The 24,945-nt window shown below is 41.8% G+C and overlaps 1 protein-coding gene and 2 long non-coding RNA genes across 11 annotated transcripts in view; all 3 read right to left on the bottom strand.

Annotated features, from left to right (window-relative positions):
• zswim8 (zinc finger, SWIM-type containing 8) overlaps nt 1–24,945 on the bottom strand; it is a 1,066,004-nt gene that overhangs the window by 904,289 nt on the left and 136,770 nt on the right. The gene's annotated exons all lie outside the window — the stretch shown is intronic.
• LOC144001241 (uncharacterized) lies at nt 1,619–3,474 on the bottom strand. Its single transcript, XR_013278416.1, has 4 exons — nt 2,417–3,474; nt 2,116–2,277; nt 2,017–2,050; nt 1,619–1,943 (listed from the first exon to the last, which is right to left on the bottom strand). It is a non-coding gene; the product is annotated as an uncharacterized LOC144001241 (long non-coding RNA).
• Nucleotides 7,409–8,667, bottom strand: LOC144000794 (uncharacterized). The gene is made up of 4 exons (XR_013278283.1): nt 8,299–8,667; nt 8,113–8,159; nt 7,954–8,004; nt 7,409–7,775 (listed from the first exon to the last, which is right to left on the bottom strand). It is a non-coding gene; the product is annotated as an uncharacterized LOC144000794 (long non-coding RNA).

The raw sequence follows: 24,945 nt of genomic DNA, 5'->3' as shown, positions 1-24,945 counted from the left end.
ATAAAAATAATCGTCAATAAAGCGTTCGAGGTCGTCCACACTGGATAATATTTCAGATCTTTCTTAGAAAAGAAAAAAATCGAATTTATCTAGTCGTTAAATTCGGGTTTAATTAGAAATATAAAGCTAATTCTATTTTAGCAGCAGGGCGCCGCCATGTTAGATTTTCCCAGTCTCGCTACCGGTCTCGCGATAGCCACAGCAGCTTGCGATCAAGCTGGCCTAGCACGCCACATTCTACATTTTCCATTTACTTCCACATTATTCATCCGATTGACTTCATTCCAACTTCAGTATATTCCAGCATTTCATGCGATGAGCTCTTCCAGCTTTTCAGTTCCAAAATTCATAGCATTCATCCGATTGACTTCATTCCAATTTCAATATATTCCACCAATTCATGTCATAGCTCTTCCAGTTTTTCAGTTCCAAAATTCACGCCTTACCCACAATTCTCGATTTCGCACCCGATTATTTCCCACATTCTACATTTTCCATTTACTTCCACATTATTCATCCGATTCACTTCATGACAACTTCAATCTATTCCACCATTTCACGCCATGACCTCTTCCAGCTTTTCAGTGCCAAAATTCACGCGTCACCCACAATTATCGATTTTGCACCCGATTATTTCCCACATTCTACATTTTCCATTTACTTCCACATTATTCATCCGATTGACTTCATTCCAACTTCAGTATATTCCAGCACTTCACGACATGAGGTCTTCCAGCTTTTCAGTTCCAAAATTCACACCTTACCCACAATTCCCGATTTTGTACCCGATTATTCCCACATTCTACATTTTCAATTTACTTCCACATTATTCATCCGATTGACTTCATTCCAACTTCAGTATATTCCAGCATTTCATGCGATGAGCTCTTCCAGCTTTTCAGTTCCAAAATTCACATCTTACCCACAATTCCGGATTTTGTACCCGATTATTTCCCACATTCTACATGGGCGATTCTACAATTCACATTTACTTCACATTTTTCATCTGATTCACTTCATTCCAACTTCAATATATTCCACCAATTCATGCTCTCCCATCTTACCACCTAACTTACCACGCACTGCAGCCATTTTCCAACTTACCATCCACGGCGGCCATTTTAGACAAATGATATGCCCAGGTTTCTCGCCAACCTGACCCCCCAAGGCGGCGACCATTTTGGCCAATTGATTAGGTATACCTGGGATTCTTGCCAGGATATGCCCCAACCTTAACTCTTTGACTGCCAGCCATTTTCGGAAAAGGTAACCCCTATACTGCCAGCTGATTTACAGAATTTTACCGATCTTTCAAGCTCCACAGAAAATGTTGTGTTAGGACTATGGAAACGCGGAAACTACCAAATGAAAGGTTGAAGTCTCATCTTTCATCTAAAAAAAAAGTTTGTTTCTACCTTATTCGGATCTTCAGTAATCAACAATAGAAAACACCTTCGTTTCACCCAAATCCTCTATTTTCTTCCAAAATACGGAGAAATCAAGCTTTTTGTGAAACGATGTTATTTCATGCACTCTAGTGAATTTGGCACTTTTTTTTTTTTGCATGAGTGATTCTACAAACACCTAAACTTCTATAAAACACTACCCCAACAATAAATGTTTTTTGATTGCAAAATAACAGTTTATTTACATGCAACAGTAGCAATCCGAACAAACAATTTGGAAAACTCTTTGCAAACTATTTACACGTGCGCAACAGTTTTTGTCAGTCTGCTTCTGCATGGACTGATTTGCGTAGAGGTTGGTATGATGAACGATGTGCTGGAGAAGTTCATCCGTGATGAAGAGCTCCAGGATGTCAGCTGGCAGGTGGGAATTCAGCTCTGCTGCAGCATCCCTTGGTCCTGGTTTTGCAGCAAAGGGGAAGATGGTTGGCTGCCAGCCGAATTCATCAACTTCAAGCCAGCCAGAATCTTTGGGATCTGCAAATATACATTTCAATATCATATATTATTTTAGAGCACTGTGATGCAATGTGTGTGTGTGCATGTTTACCTTTTTTTCTTGGATGTATTGGTTGATGCACATTCTGTAAATTATAGAAGACGTTTACCATCAAATATTTTATTAGTGCTGTGGAGAATCTTTTTTTACCTTTTTGTACCTTTGTTTGTCACTTTGAGTAGGAGCTGAAAGAAATATATACAATTACAATACTATCGAAAGACTTTCCTTTTATTGTTGCGGTGTTTTGAAAACGTTTTGGTTTTTTTCTTTGTCGTAGAACCAGCGGTCGGACGTTGCTGTGAGCACGATCTATAAAATATACATTCACGTTTGTATAGGTAAGAGATGTTTTAGTGTATATCAGCACATTTACACACGCTGCTAGCAGATCGACCGAAAAGTTAGGAAAGTAATCTTACTAGCAATCTCTTAGCATGTTAGCGCTTACCTTCACGTTCTTTGGAGGACGAAAGACTGTCCAAGACTGTCTTGCATCGGACCCATAGTAGTCGTCATCGTCCGATGAAACGTCATCTGTGCAGACGTGCTCGGTTGTGCACCACTTTTCTCCGGTGTTAGCATCGCTAGCCGGTGGGGCCTTAGGACGTTATTAGCATCGCTAGCCGGTGGGGCCTTAGGACGTGGTCGAAACGGCCGCGTCACCGCTTCAACTATGACTTAACTCCGTCATCACTGTGCTCTTGAGCACTGGTCGATGCTTTTGAGCTTTGAAAATAAGGATCAAGCGTGAGCTGATTGCCATCTGTAGCATTTTTGACTCCCTTAGCCAAGTTAGCCATTCTCTCCCCCTCAACACACTAGCTCCGCCTCTCTTCTTCTACTGTTGTCTCCTACCCGATCTTGTCCAAAAGACTCATCATAGCCATCTAGTGGCCAGGAATACTCATTATAGTAACCCGATCGGCTTGATACTTGGAGCACAGCTGCCCAAGACTTTCCTCCACCCGTTTCCATAAAAAAACACAGTAGACGTCAATTAACGTCTATGGCGGCCAATCCTAGGATTATACTGAACGTCTTTAAACGTTTATGGCGGTCAAAGAGTTAACAGGAAGTGAACTGATTTCAACAGGAAGTGACCTAAAATCAACAGGAAGTGAGCCGATTTCAACAGGAACTGACCTGATTTTTAATAGGAAGTGACCTCATATCAACAGGAAGTGACCTAAAATCAATAGGAAGTGACCTGATTTCAATAGGAAGTGACCTAATATCAACAGGAAGTGACCCGATTTCAACAGGAAGTGACCTCATATCAACAGGAAGTGACCTCATATCAACAGGAAGTGACCTAATTTCAACAGGAAGTGACCCGATTTCAACAGGAAGTGACCTCATATCAACAGGAAGTGACCTCAAATCAACAGGAAGTGACCCAATTTCAACAGGAAGTGACCTAATATCAACAGGAAGTGACCTGATTTCAACAGGAAGTGACCTGAAATCAACAGGAAGTGACCCAATTTCAACAGGAAGTGACCCTATATCAACAGGAAGTGACCCGATTTCAACAGGAAGTGACCTGAAATCAACAGGAAGTGAGCATGCTAGTGCTAAGTTAGCGTGTTAATGCTAGCTTAGCATGCTAATGCTTGGTTAGCATGCTAATGCTAAGTTAGCATGCTAATACTAAGTTAGCATCCTAATGCTTGGTTAGCATGCTAATGCTTTTGCTAAGTTAGCATGTTAATACTAGGTTAGCATGCTAATGCTTGGTTAGCATGCTAATGCTAAGTTAGCATGTTTATGCTAAGTTAGCATGTTTATGCTAAGTTAACATGCTAATGCTAAGTTAGCATGCTAATGTTAATGTTAGCTTAGCATGCTAATGTTAACTTAGCATGCTAATGCTAAGTTTGCATGCTAATGGTAGTGTTAGTTTAGCATGCTAATGCTATTGTTAGCTTAGCATGCCAATGTTAATGTTGAATTAACATGCTAATGCTAAGTTAGCATGCCAATGCTGTTAGCTTAGTATACTAATGCTAATCTTATCTTAACATGCTAATGCTAAGTTAACATTCTAATGATAAGTTAGCATGCTAATGCTAGCTGAGCACGCTAATGCTAGCTGAGCATGCTAATGCTAGTTGAGCATGCTAATGGTAAGTTTGTATGCTAATGCTAATGCTAGATTAGAATACTAATGCTACATTAGCATGCTATTGCTAATATTAGCTTAGCATGTTAATGCTAGCTTAGTATACTAATGCAAACCTGATTTCAACAGAGTGACTATTACTCCATTGCTTATTAAGTTTGCCACTCCTTACACCATTGCTACTAGATTCTACCCCCTTACTTTATTGCTGAATTCTTCTCTTTACTCCATTGCTTACCTGATTACTTGCTACTTCCTCCATTTCTTACTTGATCTCTTCCTTGTTTTCTTGTTTCTTGCGGATTTATTTTAACTTTTCTACTAATTTGTCTTCCTTCAACTGCTTCTAGATTTCTGGATGAATTCAAACCATTCCAACTTCAGCATGTTAAGCCCATTCAATGTCATTCAATATCATTCAACATCATTCCACAGGTATTCATTCAGCTCTCCAGCCTTCACACGCCATTTCCCCAGAAATGGCATTTCTAGTTCTTATTCTTATATTTTATTCCTCGCACTTTTTTGTACAGTTTCAACTTCCGCATTTTTCACCCGATTCACTTCATTCTCTCTCATTCATGCTCTTCCAGTTTTTCAGTTCCAAAATTCACGCCTTACCCACAATTCTCGATTTCGCACCCGATTATTTCCCACATTCTACATTTTCCATTTACTTCCACATTATTCATCCGATTCACTTCATGACAACTTCAATCTATTCCACCATTTCACGCCATGACCTCTTCCAGCTTTTCAGTGCCAAAATTCACGCGTCACCCACAATTATCGATTTTGCACCCGATTATTTCCCACATTCTACATTTTCCATTTACTTCCACATTATTCATCCGATTGACTTCATTCCAACTTCAGTATATTCCAGCACTTCACGCCATAAGGTCTTCCAGCTTTTCAGTTCCAAAATTCACACCTTACCCACAATTCCCCATTTTGTGCCCAATTATTTCCCACATTCTACATGGGCGATTCTACATTTCACATTTACTTCCACATTTTTCATCCAATTCACTTCATTCCAACTTCAATATATTCCACCAATTCATGCCATGAGGGTTAGCCATGAGCTATGAGCTCTTGCCATGAGCTCTTCCATCTTACCACCTAACTTACCACGCACGGCAGCCATTTTCCAACTTACCATGCACGGTTGCCATTTTAGACAAATAATATGCCCAGGTTTCTCGCCAGCCTGGCCCCCCAAGGCGGCGGCCATTTTGGCCAATTGATTAGGTATGCCTGGGATTCTTGCCAGGATATGCCCCGACCTGAACAGGAAGTGACCTCATATCAACAGGAAGTGACTTAATTTCAACAGGAAGTGACCCGGAAGTGACCTTAAATCAATAGGAAGTGACCAGATTTCAATAGGAAGTGACCTCATATCAACAGGAAGTGACCTACTTAAAAAAGGAAGTGACTTAAAATCAACAGGAAGTGACCCGATTTGAACAGGAATTGACCCGATTTCAATAGGTGACGTAATATCAACAGGAAGTTACCTGATTTCAACAGGAAGTGGCCTGATTTCAACAGGAAGTGACCTGATTTCAACAGGAAGTGACCTGAAATCAGCAGGAAGTGAGCATGCTAATGTAGGTTAGCATGCTAATGCTAATCGAGCATGCTAATGCTAGGTTAGCATGCTAATGCTAGCTGAGCATGCTAAAACTAAGTTAACTCTTTGACTGCCAGCCATTTTCGGAAAAGGTAACCCCGTAGTGCCAGCTGATTTACAGAATTTTACCGATCTTTCAAGCTCCACAGAAAATGTGTTAGGACTACGGAAACGTGGATACTACCAAATGAAAGATTGAAGTCTCATCTTTCATCTAAAAAAAAAAAAAGTTTGTTTCTACCTTATTCAGATTTTCAGTAATCAACAATATCCATCCATCTTCTTCCGCTTATCCCGGGTCGGGTCGCCGGGGCAGCAGCTTCAGGAGGGAAACCCAGACTTCCCATAAAAGTTATGAACAGAATCGGTGAAAAAGGGCAACCTTGGCGGAGTCCAACCCTCACCGGCAATGCGGACCAAACTCTGGCAACGGTCGTACAGGGACCGAACAGCCCGTATCAAGGGGCCCGGCACCCCGTACTCCCGAAGCACCCCCCACAGAACTCCCCGAGGGACACGGTCGAACGCCTTCTCCAAATCCACAAAACACATGTGGACTGGTTGGGCGAACTCCCACGCACCCTCGAGGATCCTGCGGAGGGTGTAGAGCTGGTCCACTGTTCCACGGCCAGGACGAAAACCACACTGCTCCTCCTGAATCCGAGATTCGACCTCCCGACGGACCCTCCTCTCCAGCACCCCTGAATAGACCTTACCAGGGAGGCTGAGGAGTGTGATCCCTCTGTAGTTGGAACACACCCTCCGGTCCCCCTTCTTAAAAAGGGGGACCACCACCCCGGTCTGCCAATCCAGAGGCACTGTCCCCGATGTCCACGTGATGTTGTAGAGGCGTGTCAACCACGACAGCCCCACAACATCCAGAGTCTTTAGGAACTCCGGGCGGATCTCATCCACCCCCGGGGCCCTGCCACCGAGGAGCTTTCCAACCACCTCAGTGACTTCGACCCCAGAGATAGGAGAGCCCACCCCAGAGTCCCCAAACTCTGCTTCCTCAAAAGGAGACGTGTTGGTGGAATTGAGGAGGTCTTCGAAGTATTCCCCCCACCGCTTCACGACGTCCCGAGTCGAGGTCAGCAGCACCCCATCGCCACTATACACAGTATTAATGGTGCACTGCTTTCCTCTCCTGAGACGCCTGATGGTGGACCAGAATTTCCTCGAAGCCGTCCGGAAGACGTTTTCCATGGCCTCACCGAACTCCTCCCATGTCCGAGTTTTTGCCTCAGCAACCGCCGAAGCCGCGTTCCGCTTGGCCATCCGGTACCTGTCAGCTGGCTCCGGAGTCCGACAGGCCAAAAAGGCCCGATAGGACTCCTTCTTCAGCTTGACGGCATCCCTTACCGCTGGTGTCTACCAGCGGTTTCGAGGATTGCCGCCGCGACAGGCACCGACCAACAATCAATCAACAATAGAAAACAGCTAAGTTTCACCCAAATCCCTTATTTTCTTCCAAAATACGGAGAAATCAAGCTTTTTGTGAAACGATGTTATTTCATGCACTCTAGTGAATTTGGCACCTTTTTTTTTGCATGAGTGATTCTACAAACACCTAAACTTCCATAAAACACTACCCCAACAATAAAAAAAAGTGTTTTTTGATTGCAAAATAACAGTTTATTTACATTCAACAGTAGCAATCCGAACAAACAATTAGGCAAACTCTTTACAAACTATTTACACGTGTGCAACTGCGGATGTGTGGTGTGTGTGTACGTGTTACTATTTACAACTGTGTTGATGTTTCAACTACACAATTTTTCTTTTTGTGTGGTATATTGTGGAGCAATCCCGTGCGTGCGAGGGGGATGCAGCAGGATTTGCACCAGTTTTTGTCGGTCTGCTTCTGCATGGACCGATTTGCGGAGAGGTTGGTATGATGAACGATGTGCTGGAGAAGTTCATCCGTGATGAAGAGCTCCAGGATGTCAGCTGGCAGGTGGGAATTCAGCTCTGCTGCAGCATCCCGTGGTCCTGGTTTTGCAGCAAAGGGGAAGAAGGTTGGCTGCCAGCCAGAATCTTTAGGATCTGCAAATATACATTTCTATATCATATATTATTTTAGAGCAGTGTGATGCAATGTGTGTGCATATGTTTATCTTTTTTTTTTTCCTTGGATGTATTGGTTGATGCACATTCTGTAAATTATAGAAGACGTTTACCATCAAATATTTTATTAGTGCTGTGGAGAATCTTTTCTTTTTACCTTTGTTCTGCTCACTGTGAGAAGGGTCACTTTGGGCCCTATGAATAGGAGCTGAAAGAAACATATATACAATTATAATACTATCAAAAGACTTTTCTTTTATTGTTGCGGTGTATTGAAAACTTTTTATTTTTATTTTTTATTTTTATTTTTTTTAACCTTTCTTTGTCGTAGAACCAGCGGTCGGCCGTTGCTGTGAGCACGATCTATAAAATATACATTCACGTTTGTATAGGTAATAGATGTTCTAGTGTATATCAGCACATTTACACACACTGCTAGCAGATCGCCCGAAAAGTTAGGAAAGTAATCTTACTAGCAATCTCTTAGCATGTTAGCGCTTACCTTCACGTTCTTTGGAGGACGAAAGAGTGTCCAAGACTGTCTTGCATCGGACCCATAGTAGTCGTCATCGTCCGATGAAACTTCATCTGTGCAGACGTGCTCCGTTGTGCACAACTTTTCTCCGGTGTGAGCATCGATATCCGGTGGGGCCTTTAGGACGTTATTAGCATCGCTAGTCGGTGGGGCCTTAGGACGTGGTCGAAACGGCCGCGTCACCGCTTCAACTATGACTTAACCTCGTCATCACTGTGCTCTTTAGCACTGGTCGATGCTTTTGAGCTTTGAAAATAAGGATCAAGCGTGAGCTGATTGCCATCTGTAGCCCTTTTGACTCCCTTAGCCAAGTTAGCCATTCTCTCCCCCTCAACATTCTAGCGCAGCCTCTCTCCTTCTACTGTTGTCTCCTTCCCGATCTTGTCCAAAAGACTCATCACAGCCATCTAGTGGCCAGGAATACTCATTATAGTGACCCGATCGGCTTGATACTTGGAGCACAGCTGCCCAAAGCTTTCCTCGTTAACGTCAAATAACGTTTTTGGCGGCATACCCTAGGTTTATACTAAACGTCATATGACGTTTATGGCGGCCAAAGAGTTAACATGCTAATGCTGGATTAGAATGCTAATGCTACATTAGCATGCTATTGCTAATATTAGCTTAGCATGCTAATGCTAGCTTAGTATACTAATGAAAACCTGATTTCAGCAGTGACTATTACTCCATTGCTTATTAAGTTTGCCACTCCTTACACCATTGCTACTCGATTCTACCCTCCTTACTTCAGTCATTACTTAATTCTTCTCACTTTACTCCATTGCTTACCCGATTACTTGCTACTTCCTCCATTTCTTACTAGATTTCTTCCTTGTTTTCTTGTTTCTTGCGGATTTATTTTTACTTTTGTGCTATTTGTCTTCCTTCAACTGCTTCTAGATTTCTGGATGAATTCAAACCATTCCAACTTCAGCATTTTAAGCTCATTCATTATCATTCAATATCATTCAACACCATTCAATATCATTCAACATCATTCAACATCATTCAACAACATTCAACATTATTCCAAATCATTCCACAGGTATTCATTCAGCTCTCCAGCCTTCACACGCCATTTCCCCAGAAATGGCATTTCGAATTCAGCTTATTATTATTCCGCCCACTTTTTTGTCCCGCGAATACTTCCACATTTTTCACCCGATTCACTCCATTCCAATTTCAAACTATTCCAAATATTCATGTGACGTGCGCTTGTATTTTTTTCATGCCTTGCCCAGAATTCCCGATTTCGTACCCCATTTTTCCCCATTATTCTTAATGTGAGATTCTACATTTCACATTTAATTCGACATTTTTCACACGATTCACATCATTCCAGCTTCAATATATTCCAGCAATTCATGCCATGAGCTATTCCAGCTTTTCATGTTAAAAAAAATCACACCTTACCCATAATTCCGGATTTCATACCCGATTATTTCCCACATTCTACATTTTCCATTTACTTGCACATTACACATCCGATTCACATCATTCCAGCTTCAATATATTCCAGCAATTCATGCCATGAGCTATTCCAGCTTTTCAGGTTCAAAATTCACACGTTACCCACAATTCCCGATTTCGTACCCGATTATTCCCCACATTCTACATTTTCCATTTACTTCCACATTATTCATCCGATTCACTTCATTCCAACTTCAATATATTCCACCAACTCACGCCATGAGCTCTTACAGCTTTTCAGGTCCAAAATTCACGCCTTACCCACAATTCTCGATTTCGCACCCGATTATTTCCCACATTTGACAATTTTCCATTTACTTCCACATTTTTCATCCGATTCACTTCATTCCAACTCCAAGATATTCCACCAATTCAGGCCATGAGCTCTTCCATCTTACCACCTAAATTACCACGCACGGCGGCCATTTTCCAACTTACCATGCACGTAGGCCATTTTGAACAAATGATATGCCCAGGATTCTCGCCAACCTGGTCCCCCAAGGCGGCGGCCATCTTGGCCACTTGATTAGGTACTAGGGGTGTTAAAAAAATATCGATTCGGCAATATATCGCGAAACTACAGCACGCAATTCTCGAATCGATTCAATAGCCAGCCGAATCGATTTTTTAACATCCTTTTTTTGATGGAAATATATTCAACTTTCATACCTTAAGCATGGAGGAATGTTATATTAATGTTACATTCAGCCTTAATATTTTATTTCAATGCTGTTCCAACATGAAAAAGGTTACAACCTGTTTGTTAAATACAGCGGCTCACAGTTATGACTGAAGTTTCAGATTAATAATACATTTTCATACAATTCTAAATTTGAGTAAAAAAAATCACAACAATCGACTTGTAAATTCATATCAGGATTAATCGGTATCAAATCGAATCGGGACTTATGAATCGTGATATGGATTGAATCCTCAGGTACTAGGCAATTCACACCCCTATTAGGTACACCTAGGATTTTCGCCCTGTCGCCCACCCTGGGCGGCGGCCATCTTGGCCAATTGATTAGGTACGCCTGGGATTCTTGCCAGGACATGCCCCGACCTGAACAGGAAGTGACCTGATATCAACAGGAAGTGACTTGGAAGTCACCTGATTTTAACAGGAAGTGACCCAATTTCCACAGGAAGTGACCCGTAAGTGACCTAATATAAACAGGAAGTGACCCGATTTTAACAGGAAGTGACCAGATTTCAACAAGAAGTGACCTAAAATCAACAGATATCAACAGGAAGTGATGCAATTTCAACAGGAAATGACTTAATTTCAACAGGAAGTGACCTAAACTCAACAGGAAGTGACCCGATTTCAACAGGAGGTGACCTAATATCAACAGGAAGTGACCCGATTTCAACAGGAAGTGACCTGATTTCAACAGAAAGTGACCTAAAACCAACAGGAGGAGAGTAGGCAAGATGGCGGAGCGGGCGGTCATGCCGTGAAGATGCGGAGCAGTAGACCCTGAAAAAACTACTGTTTTTGAAATACATAACTCACAAACTGGTATAAACTCGGCGCCTAGAGCCAAGAACAACCTAACCAGACAACCTTACGGCTAAGGACGTTGCCCGGCAAGGTAAAACACTGAGAGAGGATGGCTAACAGTAAAGCTAATGGTGGCAAAGTTGTTAAAGCAACGCTGTTTCACGATTCCGCCATGCAAGAAAGCATGGAGACCAACTCAAGAGGGACCAAGAATGCTTTAACGTCCCCTGCTAAAGTTTCTGTGCCTTTGAAGAAACAAAGAGGTCAAGAAGAGCCCTCACCAAGTGCCGAGACGAACATCATACTGGAGGCGGTGGAAAATATGAGGAAGGCCTTTGAGGAGCTCAGGAACGATTTGAAGCAAAACACTCAAGGCATAGCGGACCTTGGTAAAGCAGTCGAGTTCAACAGTGGTGAAATAAAAGTCCTCAAAGAGAAGAACAAGGAGATGGAAGAGGAGATAAAACAACTTAAGGAGTCTCAGAACGAGCTTACGGAGAAGCTCGGCCGTGTGGAAAAAACGGCATCTGATTTGGAAGAATACAAAAGAAGAGGGAATTTACGCCTCAACGGGCTGAAAGAAGACAAGGATGAAGACATCAAGAAGAAGGTTGCCGACATCATCAAGATTTTGCCCCACTGGAAGGAGAAGATGGATTTGATTTTGGACACTGTGCATCGTCTTAGATTAACCCGTGACGGCCGTCGAAGACAAGTTATTCTGCAGTTTTCACGAAGAATCTACAAGGAGGAATTATGGCGGGCCACCAAGAATCACCCCATCTGTCGAGACTTCGGGATCAAGTTTGCCGATGATCTTACCAAGGATGAAAGAGAAGCGTGTCTTGCTGTGTGGCCGAAGATTCAACGTGCACGGGAAGCTGGAGAAAAGGCGGTCTACAGAGGGGGCTACGGCTACATTAATGGACAGTGAGTGTATCCTTAGTTACTGTTTGAAATGGTTATATAGAATTCCTAAATGTGAGTTATAGGATCTCATTTTTTTTTTTCAATCAAGGTTTTACTGTTTTCTTTATTCTTCTCTCTTTAAGGTAACGCACCTTTAATTTGTTTCTTATAGGTGGTTATTCCTTTTGTTTGTTATTTGTTTTATGTTCCTGTTGAAAAGCAATTTATCTTTATTATCCATTAATGCAAGGGGTTTAAGGGATATTACGAAAAGGAAAAGTTTTTTCTTATTTTGTAAAGGGAAAAAGGCAAATTTGACACTTTTACAGGAAACTCACTCAACGCCAGAGGACATTTTATTTTGGTCAAAGCAATGGGGCGACAGAGCCTATTTTTGTCATGGTACCTCGAGGTCTGCGGGGGTCGCTGTTTTACTTAATAACTTTAAAGGTCAAGTAATTTCCCATTACAAACATGAACATGGCCATTGGATGACACTTATTATTGATATTGACAATATTAAGTTAATTTTGACAAACATTTATGGATACAACACTACCAACCAGAATAAGTTATTGCTAGAAGAAATTAACCTTCACCTTGACCATCTCAGGCTAACATATTCAACCAACAATGTTATAGTAGGAGGTGACATGAACATTGTTCAAGATGATTTCCTTGACAGATGGCCATCCAAATATACAGCAAGTCATCCGAATTCAATTTTCAATACATTTTGCAATGAACAAAATTTAGTGGATGTGTGGTGTTATGCCAATCCAGACATCAAGAAAATTACGTGGTTTAATGCAAACAATAAATCTAGAATTGACTATTGGCTTGTAGCAACTGATTTATCTTCTGAAGTGAGTTCTGATATTTCTGCTGCACCTCTTACTGATCATAGGCTTATTTCCTTGAATTTAAAACCTCCAAACAAAAAACAGACGACATCAAAATATTGGAAATTTAACTCCAACCTTTTAAATTATGGTACCTATTGTGACGGTATAAGATCCATTCTCTCTGATGTTATGGTTTTGGAAGAACTGATTTTCCCTATCAGTAAATGGGAATTCTTCAAATTCAAAGTGAGACAATTTTCTATTTCCTTCAGCAAAAACATTGTAAGAGAACTTCAGCATAAGGAAATAGAACTTGTCCGAAAAAAAAAAAAAAAAAAAAGCCTTCGATAAAGTTAACTGGTCCTTCCTCTTTGCTGTCTTAAATCAATTCGGCTTCGGGGAGTCATTCATTCAATGGGTCTCAATATTATATGATTCTCCTAAAGCTACAGTTACTACTAATGGGATTACATCACAGAGTTTTACTCTACAAAGAGGTACAAGACAAGGGTGCCCAATGTCTCCTTTATTATTTGCTATATTTATGAGCCGCTTGCATTAGCTATACGTCAGGTTAGACGGATCCAAGGAATCCACTCCGGGACAATAGAACATAAAATTAATCTATATGCCGATGATATATTACTCTATTTAGAAGAACCTGCTATCTCGTTAGGGGAAGCATTTAACTTAACTAAATTCTCTCACTTATCAGATTACTCTATTAACTGCACAAAATCAACATTATTACCTGTTACAGAAAATTCATGGAACCCTACAAGTCTGGATCCACACTACTCCTTTCCCACAAGTAATTTAAAATACTTAGGTGTTAAAATTTCACCTAAGTTAACTGAATTAACTTCTTTAAATTTTTTACCATGATTGGATAGCATCCGTAGTGACCTGGAGCGCTGGAATAATCTTCCTCTCTCTTTAAGAGATACTATAAAAATGAAAGTTTTACCAAAGATAAATTATTTATTTTCAATGATTCCATTTAAACCTACGTCTAACTGGTTCCAATCGCTGGACTTTGCTATCATAAAATTCTATTGGAATAAAAAAAAAAACTAAAATTAGTCTATCTACTCTTCAGGAAAGTAAATATAAAGAAGGTGGTTTAGAGGCACCAAACTTTATGTACGACTATATAGCTAATCAACTACAATATCTTGTGCTATGGACACAACCCAACAGAGATACTAACTGTTGGATGGAATTGTAGCAGAAGGATTGCAATAATCTTAGACTCTTAGATTTACTCTTTATTACAAAATCGATACAACGACATAATTGTTTTAAAAACCCAATGATAGCCGCCACCCTGACTGCCTGGTGGAAGGCATTAGAAATGACTAACTCCCAATTGGCGCCCTGTGGACTCTCTCCCATTTGGCATAACCCCGACTTTCAACTTAATAATCAGTTGTTCCATTTAAGCTTATGGGAGCAGAAAGGAATTACACACCTTTATCATCTTTTCTCAGATAATAAGTTTATATCGTATACAAGTTTGGTCCAAAAATATGAAATAAAAAATGTAAATTTCTTACATTATCTGCAAGTTAAAAATATGGTTAAGAAACAAATCCCAACACTTCAGGATACGCTCCAACTGCCTGTCTTAGCTAAAGATATTATAAAGCTTTCTCCAATAACAACAAAAAAAATATCAAAAATAGATGTTATTTTTATACACAAAACGTATTTACTGACTTTAAAATGGGAAAAAGACTTGTCTATAGTTCCGGAACCAGACTTTTGGACCCAAATTTATGAAAATGTATTTAAAATGACAAAAATTACAAATTTGCAACGTATCCAATATAGATACTTCATAGAACATATATTACACAATATATGATGAAAAAAATGGGACTCTCTGACTCCGACATTTGTCTCCAGTGCTCACAAAATACTGCCGATACTTATCTTCATGCTATATTGTCATGTACTCCAGTGCTGTATTTCTGGACTAAAATCTTGGAAAAGCTCGCTGATATATTAAACTGTAGGCTTCCTTTATCTCCAAGATTGTGTTTACTAGGTGACTTAACAATAATTGAGCTACCATGTAAACAATCTCAATCTATACGTATAGCCCTTACTATTGCTAAAAAAATAATCCTTGTTAATTGGAAAAATAAACAATCTCTAAATATCGACCACTGGTTAAACCTACTAATAAATTATATCTCAATGGAAAAAATCTCTGCCTTAAATAAAAATCAAGTATCAAGATTTAAACAAATATGGTCTAGGTACATAGAATATTTTAATCTTAATTTGTCAATTTAATGCTGCCTGTTAACGAGAGCCACCACATCGTTACAACTTCTGTTTTCGCTGCTTCTGTATTTGGTATTTTGTAACTGATTGTTTTTATTTTTATGTAGTCAGGAACCTAGTTGCTGCTAGTGGGCTCGAGTACACCACACTATACGACACCATACTTACTAACTCCTTAAGATTTATTTCTAGTGGGCACTAAGCATCAACACTTGGTGTTACTGCATGCAAGTTAGTCAATTTTCTTGACGCTGTCCTCCGTGTCCGTGGTCAGGCGGGGGTGGCTCTGCCCCCCCCCCCCCCGTTGTCTGCTCGGCGGCGGTTGCGTCTTGGCCGCTCCCTGGGCCCACTGTGGGGTGCGGTGTTGGGGTGTTTCCCTGGTGCCCGGGGTGGTGCCGTCCCGGCGCAGTCCGCTGCTCCGTGCCCGGCGGCGCGGTTCGGGGCGGGTGGGCCTCTGGTGTGCCCCGTGGTTCCCTCTCCCCTCCCCCTTCCTCCCCCCCGTCGCCTCTCCCTCCTCGCCTCCCCCCCCCGTCCTCCTCTGCCTTCCGGTCCCTTTTCCCTTGTCGCCCCCCCCCCCCCCATACAGCCGCCCTTTCGCCTTCTTGTCGTCTCCTCCCCGCTTCCCCCTCCCCCCTTCCTTGTCTGCCCCCCGTCCCATCCCTCTCCCTGGGCCTGGGGCTCCCGCCGCGGCCCGGGCGTCGGGCTCCGGGCGGGGATTTGGGGCCTGCCCCGCTCCGGTAGAACTCCTGGCGCCCCGACGGGCTCCGGTGGCCGGTGGGCTGTCCGGTAGCCCTGCTGCACTGGCCCTGTCCGGTGCCAGATGGGTGGGGTGGGGGGGTTGCTGGGGGACGGGCGTGCCACCTACACCCGCCGGGTTGGGGGAGGCCCCGATGGTCGCTCCTCTTACTCACTTCACTAGTTTTGCACTATACACTTTGTAAATATACACATAGGGCACACAACACATTTCTTGGTGGGGTGGGGAAGGGTGGAAACACCGTCTTCACCCTTCAACTCCCCTCCAATTTTAATGCACAAAAAAAAAAATATATATATATATATATATATATATTGGAAATTTAACTCCAACCTTTTAAATTATGGTACCTATTGTGACGGTATAAGATCCATTCTCTCTGATGTTATGGTTTTGGAAGAACTGATTTTCCCTATCAATAAATGGGAATTCTTCAAATTCAAAGTGAGACAATTTTCTATTTCCTTCAGCAAAAACATTGTAAGAGAACTTCAGCATAAGGAAATAGAACTTGTCCGTGAGCTAAACTTTTACTGCTACAAACTAAATCCAACTGAAGAAGAAAAACAAAAAATACAAACCCTACAACTAAAATTGGATGAAATGTATGTTTCAAAGGCTAAAGGGGCATTTATTAGATCAAGGGCGAAGTGGATAGAGGAGGGTGAAAAAAATACTCCATACTTTTGTAATTTAGAAAAAAGAAAACAGCGAAATGCTATCAATTCCTTGATGATAAACAATATTGAATCTGTAGATGACAAATTGATTTCAGCTGAAATATTTAAATTTTACAGTAATTTATATTCTTCAAAATTTTCAGAGCAAAAGTGCTATGCCTTTATGAATACTATTAAATGTCATATTCCGAAAATTGATGAGGACTTTAAACAAATTTGTGATAATGATATAACGAGGGCAGAACTTGACCAGGCGGTTAAACGATTATCTCTTAACAAATCCCCTGGTCCAGATGGACTTACAGGAAATTTCTACCGTCATTTTTGGGATGACATAAAGGAATTGTTGTATGAGGTTGTTGCAGATTTTTTTGAAACATGCAAGCTTCCTCCTACAATGTGTCAAGGAGTTATTATTTCCATCCCGAAAGCAGATAAAGACAAAAGGATGATTGAAAACAGAAGACCAATTACTCTTAGAAATACAGATTATAAGCTTCTTACTTATATTTTTAAAATACGTCTTCAATCTGGGATCACAAATGTTGTGGCAGAAACTGAATCTGGTTTCTTAAAGGGGAGATCAATCCATAACAATGTTAGATTGATAATGGATATTATTGAATACAGAGAGCTGATACAGGATGATGGTTTTATATTTTTTTTTTTAGATTTTTATAAAGCCTTTGATTCTGTGGAACACCAGTTTATTTTCTTAACGTTGGAGTACCTTGGATTTGGAGTTAAATTTACCAATTTGATTCGAGGTCTTTATCAGAATATTACTAGCTCTGTCTTATTGTCAAATGGAACCACTCCAAGATTTGATGTCTCTGTTGGTATTCCCCAAGGCTGCCCAATTTCACCTTGTCTTTTCATATTAGTTAGTGAGATGTTAGCAATTTACCTAAAAAAATTGTCAAGACCTGAGGAAATTGAACGTTTTGGGTACAGAAATAATCGTAACTCAGTTAGCGGACGATACTACGCTTTTTTTAAAAGATGACAGTCAAATTCCAAAAGCTATTGATAAAATCAAACTGTTTTCTGATGCGTCTGAGTTGACCTTAAATTTAAAGAAATCTGAACTTCTTGCAATCCACGACACTCATTTTAAAGAAATTTGCAATATTCCCATTAAGTCTGAAATTAAATATTTGGGTACGTACATATCCAAAAATCAACATTCCAATGTTACTGTAAACTTTGAAATCAAACTTAAAAAGTGCAAATCCAAATTAAATTATTGTGCAAATCACAATTAAATTTGGCTTCAGAGGGATATCTCCATTTTGGGGCGCATTTACTTAACAAAAATGGAAAGTCTATCAAGACTAATATATCCAAGTTGTACCACAGCTGTTTCAAACAAAGTAATTAAGACAATTAATACCATACATTTTAATTTTATTTGGAGGAACAGGCCTCACTATCTCAGAAAAGGTCAAATGGTTAAAGAAATACAGGATGGTGGCCTGAAGGTTATAGACTTTGATTGTTTTAATGAAACGCTCAAAATTAATTGGCTAAAATCCTGGCTTAACAACCCTAACGGTATTTGCTACTGTGTCACAAACTTTATATTTAACAAAATAGGTGGGCTAAAAATTTTACTTCTGTGTGATTTTACAATAAATAAATTACCACTTAAATTATCAGAGTTCCATAAACAGGTATTGTTGTATTGGAAACTCTTGTATGTACACAATTACTCACCACACTCAAGTATCATATGGAACAACAGGTATATATTATGTACTATATACTTAGCACAAGTCACTGTTTTATGAAGATTGGATGAATAAGAATATATGGTCTATTGTACATTTGATGAACACTGATGGTACTATGCTGAGCTATGAGCAATTTTGTGGTAGATATAGTTTTTATCCTCCTAGAATTGAATTTGAACGTGTGGTGAAAGCGCTGCCTAAGGAAATTGTTTTTCTGACAAAAAACCTACTTGAGCATCAATGTGTCAACCCACAATTGGGTACCATTAATATTCAAGGGATTTCTCTCACTGACAGAAAATGCACAAACAAGTTCATAAGACAGTGTCTTACTAGCTAGTACTCCTTTCCCTAGTAAAAGCAACAATAATAACATTGGAAATAAATATGATAAATCAGACATTACTAAGCGAAGATCATTTTATTTGAAACTCCCAATTCCACCAAAAGTGAAAGAGACACACTTTAAAATTTTGAATGCTGTTTATCCTGCTAAAGATTTACTCAAAGAACGATTTAAAATAGATGATAATGCATGTGCTTTCTGTGAGAATGGTGTCGAGACAATAGACCACATATTTTTTGAATGTGCCAAAACGCAAGTATTTTGGGACCGTGTGCAAGACTGGACTCGTAGACATTTTGGAGATCGACTTATAACAAGAGACATTGTAACATTTGGAACTTTTCTTGGAGACAAAAACAAAGAACTGTGCTATAATTTAATTTTATGTTTTGCCAAATTCTTTATTCACAAACGAAGACTTCTTAAATCGCCTCCCATCTTTGCTGTTTTTCTGATAGAATTTGAGTTATATTTACAATCCCTTCATTGTATCATTCACTGTATAAGTCTGAGCGATATGAAAACATTTATGTTTTATTGTCGACTCTTGTATGACCCCTGGAAAGTGAATTTGTTTTTGTTTTGTTGAACCTTGTATTCATTGTTTTGTATTTGAAAGTGTGAAATAAAAACAAACAAAAAAAAACCCCAAAAAAACAAACAAAAAAACCAACAGGAAGTGACCAGGAAGTGACCTAATAACAGGAAGTGACGTGATTTTCAACAGGAAGTGACCTGTTTCAATCGGAAGTGACCCAATTTCAACAGGAAGTGACTGGTTTTAACAGGAAGTGACCCAGAAGTGCAAATGCTAGCTTACATGCTAATGCAAAGTTAGCATGCTAATGCTAACGCTAGCTTAGCTTACTAATGCTAACACTGAGTTAGCATGCTAATGCTAATACAAAGTTAGCATGCTATTGCTAACGCAAAGCTAGCATGCTAATGCTAATGCTAGTGTTAGCATGCAAATGCTAATGCGAAGTTAGCATGCTATTGCTAACGTTAGCTTAGCATGCTAATGCTAACACATGCTAATGCTAACACATGCTAATGCTAACGCTAGCTTAGCATTAGCATTTACCCGATTACTCGCCACTTCCTCCATTTCTCACTTGATTTCTTCCTTGTTTTCTTGTTTCTTTGTTTCTTACTGATACATTTTTACTTTTGTGGTATTTTTCTTCCTTCGACTGCTTCTAGATTTCTGGATGAATTCAAACCATTCCAACTTTAGCATGTTCAGCTCATTCCAGGTCATTTTATATCATTCCATTCAATATCATTCAACATCATTCAATATTATTCAATATTATTCAACATCATTCTATATCATTCACCATTATGCAATATCATTCCAAATCATTCCACAGGTTTTCATTCAGCTCTCCAGCCTTCACACACCATTTCTCCAGAAATGGCATTTCCTAGTTAGTAAATGTTCAAATAGACATTTTCGTATGTCTTGAGCTGTTACATACTGTATGTGTCCCACTTGTCTTACAGCTGCATGGTGAATAGAACCGGGGGCTGCTTTGTTTTTTTTTTTTTTTTGTCAAACTGCACAGTAAAGCTAATCAAATCTTTTGCCAGGTGTGATGTGTTTGCAGTTTCATATGTTTTCATAACATTTTCATATGTTTTCATAACATTTTAGACCATCAAAATCAGCGTCACTTTACCCTTAACAAATAGCACATGGTCACGGCAACAGCGTTCGATAAAATAAAAAGCTTTGCTTATTTTCCACCTTGAACATCTTAAGATGAAACACCCACAGTTTCAAGACAATCATATCAAATCAATAGAAGGTATGCTTTAAGATGTGACCTCGATAAATGGCCCAAAATGTGGCCTAATTTGAAAGAAAAGTTAATTTTGGCAAATGGCTCCAAGAGACATACTTTGGATACATATACGTTCAACTTTTATTAAATCTTGGTAAAATGTACAAACAGGGCTATTTTGTTAAATATTTGTAGAGGATGCTACTGAGCCAATTATTTTTTAAACCACACAATAAACTAATAGTTTGCCAGACCTGATAAGTGTGCAGTTTCATGTGTTTCCGTGCATGTTTATACCCTTAAAATCAATGTTGTTTTCTTGGCAGACAGAGCATTGGCACAGCAACAGTGTTTTGCGAAAACTAACACAATTCCTGTTTTAATATCATGAAGGCCTAAAACGGTAGATGTGATTAATCTGCTCGGAGGGGTGATATAAACATGTACTGTATTTTCTTTCTACAGAAGGTGGCACTGCCACTAATACGGTACGACAGGACAGGCAGGTCTGGTGCAAGTAGTTTTAATGATCAAAGAGGTGGGGAGCAGGCGAGTGGTCCAATCCGGACAGGGGGGTGCCCGCAAGGTGCTCCCCCCCTTAGGGGTGCCACCTGGCGTACGCCGACGGTTGAAGTCCGCAATGAGGGACTTATCCCGGGATCCGCCCAGGATCCAACTTCGTTCCGTAGGGCCGTAACCAACCCAATCCACCAAATATTGGTAGCCTCGCCCCTGGCGACGGACGTCCAGCAGGCGATGGACCCTGTAGGCAACACCACGATCCACTATCCATGGGGGTGGGGGCGCAGGAGACTGTGGGGCCAACGGGCTGGAAACAAACGGCTTAACTTGATGGACGTGGAATGTCGGATGAATGCGGAGAGAGGCAGGCAACTTGAGCAGCACCGCACAAGGGTTGACTACTTTCTCGATCTCGTACGGACTCATGAATCAAGGAGCCAATTTGCGGGAGCTAACCTTCAAGGGGAGATCTTTAGCGTTCAGGCAAACCTTTTGGCCCACTGTGGGCGTCGGCGACCGACGACGGTTAGCTTGTGCCTCAGATCGACATGCGGAATGGAGCAGAGAGGCACAGGCACGCTTCCACACCTTGGCACAGCGTCTCATGTGGGCTTGATTAGAAGGGACCGCCAGGTCCTTCTCTTGAGCGGGGAACAGGGTGAGGTTGATAACCTAAGGAGCAGCGGAAAGGTGACATGACTAGGGAGGCATTAGAGCATTGTGTGCGTATTTGAACCAGGGGAGATAGGTGCTCCAGGTGGACGGGTTGTGGTGAGACATAGATCTGAGGGAGGTCTCGAGTTGCTGGTTTGCACATTCAGATTGGCCGTTGGTTTGGGGGTGATACCCGGATGAGAGGCTAACCGAAATGCCCAGGGCTGAACAAAAGGATTTCCAGACAAGGGAAGTAAACTGTGGACCTCTGTCTGAGACTACGTCTTGGGGAATGCTGTGGAGATGAAAAACATGCTGGACTAACAGGTCTGTGGTTTCTGTGGCTGAGGGGAGCTTGGCCAGAGGGACAAAGTGGGTGGCTTTGGAGAATCTGACAACAATTAAGTATGACTGTATACCCATGGGATGGGGGAAGACCGGAGACAAAATCAAGAGCAATATGGGACCAAGGGAGACTGGGGACCGGCAATGGACGGAGGTATCCAGCACTGGGCCTGGTGGAGTTTTTGTTACGGGCACATACCGGACAGGCCGCGACGTATTCTCGTGTGTCGGCCCCCATGGTGCGCCATCAAAAACGCTGACGCAGTACTGACAGGGTTCTCCTCTCTCCCGGGTGGCACATGATACGAGACGCATGGGATTTTTGATTGATCCTAGCCGTAAGTGTGGGGCTGTTGTTCAAAAACGAAAGAGCATTGTACTAAAAAAAACCTCAACATGAACCAAGGTCACCACAATAAGGAGCAGGGGCAGGCATGAAGGGTTCCTGAGCAGCCTGTGCCTGCACGGGTGGAGCGTGCACGGGCGGCTGTGGAGGCGCTGAGGGGAAATGTCCGTGAGTCTGCAATATCGCCAAATGGCCTTGGATGGATGATAATGCTTGGGAAAATTCTTTTACCTTTCCGAGGAGAACGTGAAGGACTTGGTCATGTTGTTCAAGGAGCAGTCCTTGAACGGCTTGGTTGCGTTGGGTGGGGTTCGCACCTACAGGTTCCATGCTTGGCCAGAACGTAATGTTAAGGCGAGGGTACGGAGAAGACCCCAGTGCAGATACGACAGGACAGGCAAGTCTGGTGCAAGTAGTTTTAATGATCAAAGAGATGGGGAGCAGGCGAGTGGTCCAATCCGGACAGGGGAGTGCCCACAGGGTGCGGGATGGCCAAGAGCGGAAGACAAGTGATGAGCAGGTGAACAGGCTGGCAGGCGGGTGAGCAAGTGAGGCTGGAGCTGGTGGAGATGACTTGGACAAGCAGAACAGCGATGAGTAACAGGGCAAAAAGAACAGGGCAGTAATGTCAACAAGACACGACTGACTGGTTGTGTACTCAAGACGTTCTGGCGCCGAGATGTGGACTGGCTTAAATAGACCGCCAATGTAATCACCCACACCTGGCCGCTGCTCCAGCTGCGTCTCATCTACCTGATGAGCTGCCTCGCCACACACACACACACACACACACACACACACACACACACACACACACACACACACACACACACACACACACACACACACAAAGGGAGGAAGGAGGGGGGCAGGGCTCATGGAGCCGGAACTCTGACAACTATAATGAAAAATAAGTTTGTAAATGTCTCCAGGCCTGGACTCTCATCAAATATGTGAATTTTTGACATGATAGGATCGTCTGGGTTAAGTTACAGTATTTTTTTTTATCACGGCAAATAATCATGTGGTGCCGTATAGGCCATGCCCATGGCCAAAATGTCACAATATCTAGTATCAAGATCAACGTATTGAGGCTTTTCTCACACTTTTGGATTTAGATCAATCAACGGGCTCGGCATAGTACATTAAAATGAAAAAGATTACATTTCTTGTCGCCACTCAGTGGCACTATATGCGTACCAAAATATTGTCAGACAATTTTTTTGGAGCATGTGCACGGGAGTTAAACATTACCTCTTTTGTTGTGAAGGAAATATGAAATGTAAGATTATATGCCCAGTCATATAGTATTTCAAAAACTTGACTTGCGGTGCCTGAGTTGGATCCGATGGTGGTCACAGGACTTGCGATGCCTGAGGTGGATCCGATTGAGGCCAGGGTGCGCAACACCTGACCATATACGCTTGAGGTTGACGTGGCTGAGGCAAAGGGGGCTTGGTACGGCAGTGGCGAGGGGACTGGAGGCTGCCGTGGAGCCGGGGCGGGGACTGGAGGCTGCCGTGGAGCCAGGACGGAACTTGGGGTTGCAGCGGACGAGGATAAGGGATAGGGCGGCAGCGAATGAGGATCATGGACTTGGGGCTGAAGCGAATGAGGATCATGGACTTGGGACAGCAGCAAACAAGTATCATGAACTTGAGGCTGAAGCAAACAAGGATCATGGACTTGGGGCTGAAGCAAACGAGGATCATGGACTTGGGGCTGAAGCAAACGAGGATCATGGACTTGGGGCTGCAGCGAATGAGGATCATCGACTTGGGGCTGTAGCGAACGAGAATCATGGACTTGGGACAGCAGCAAATAAGGATCATGTACTTTGGGCTGCAGCAAAAGAGGATTGCTGTGGCTGGGCCTGGCTTGGTTGGGCGCGACTTGGCTGGGTCACGCGAATACGGAACTGACGGGCAAAACGAAAACAACAAAGTTAAAAAAATTAATCAACGGGCAGGGCAAATCTTCACAGCAACAGCCACAATGCACCAAAGAGGACTGAACAAAAGACAGGAGAATAAATACACCAACACTAATTGACGTGACAAGAAACACCTGGGCAAGACACAAGTGGCTGAGAGCACTGATTGGTTGACACGAGGAAGGGCATGCAAACACAGGTGGACCAGACCACATAAAGCTTGATGAGACAAGGGAAGGACACAGCGACAACATAAAACACAGATCACACATACAAAGTCAAGTCAAGTCATCTTTATTTATATGGAGCTTTCAAACAGCCTTAGCTGTCACAAAGGACAAGAAAACCTAAAATCAAACAAAAACCCAACCCCACAGAACCGAAACATGACAAACGCATCATCTATATTCAGGTAGTCGTCAAGACAATGGGTTCTGAGAGGTTGTTTGTAAGTCAAATTTGTTTGTAAATCGAATCACATTAAATTTTGT

This window comes from Festucalex cinctus, chromosome 14, assembly GCF_051991245.1.
Source record: "Festucalex cinctus isolate MCC-2025b chromosome 14, RoL_Fcin_1.0, whole genome shotgun sequence".
In the NCBI taxonomy this organism is placed as follows: Eukaryota; Metazoa; Chordata; class Actinopteri; order Syngnathiformes; family Syngnathidae; genus Festucalex; species Festucalex cinctus.
The sequence above is the reverse complement of the archived record's forward strand: the minus strand, read 5'-3'. Positions and strand labels throughout refer to the sequence as shown.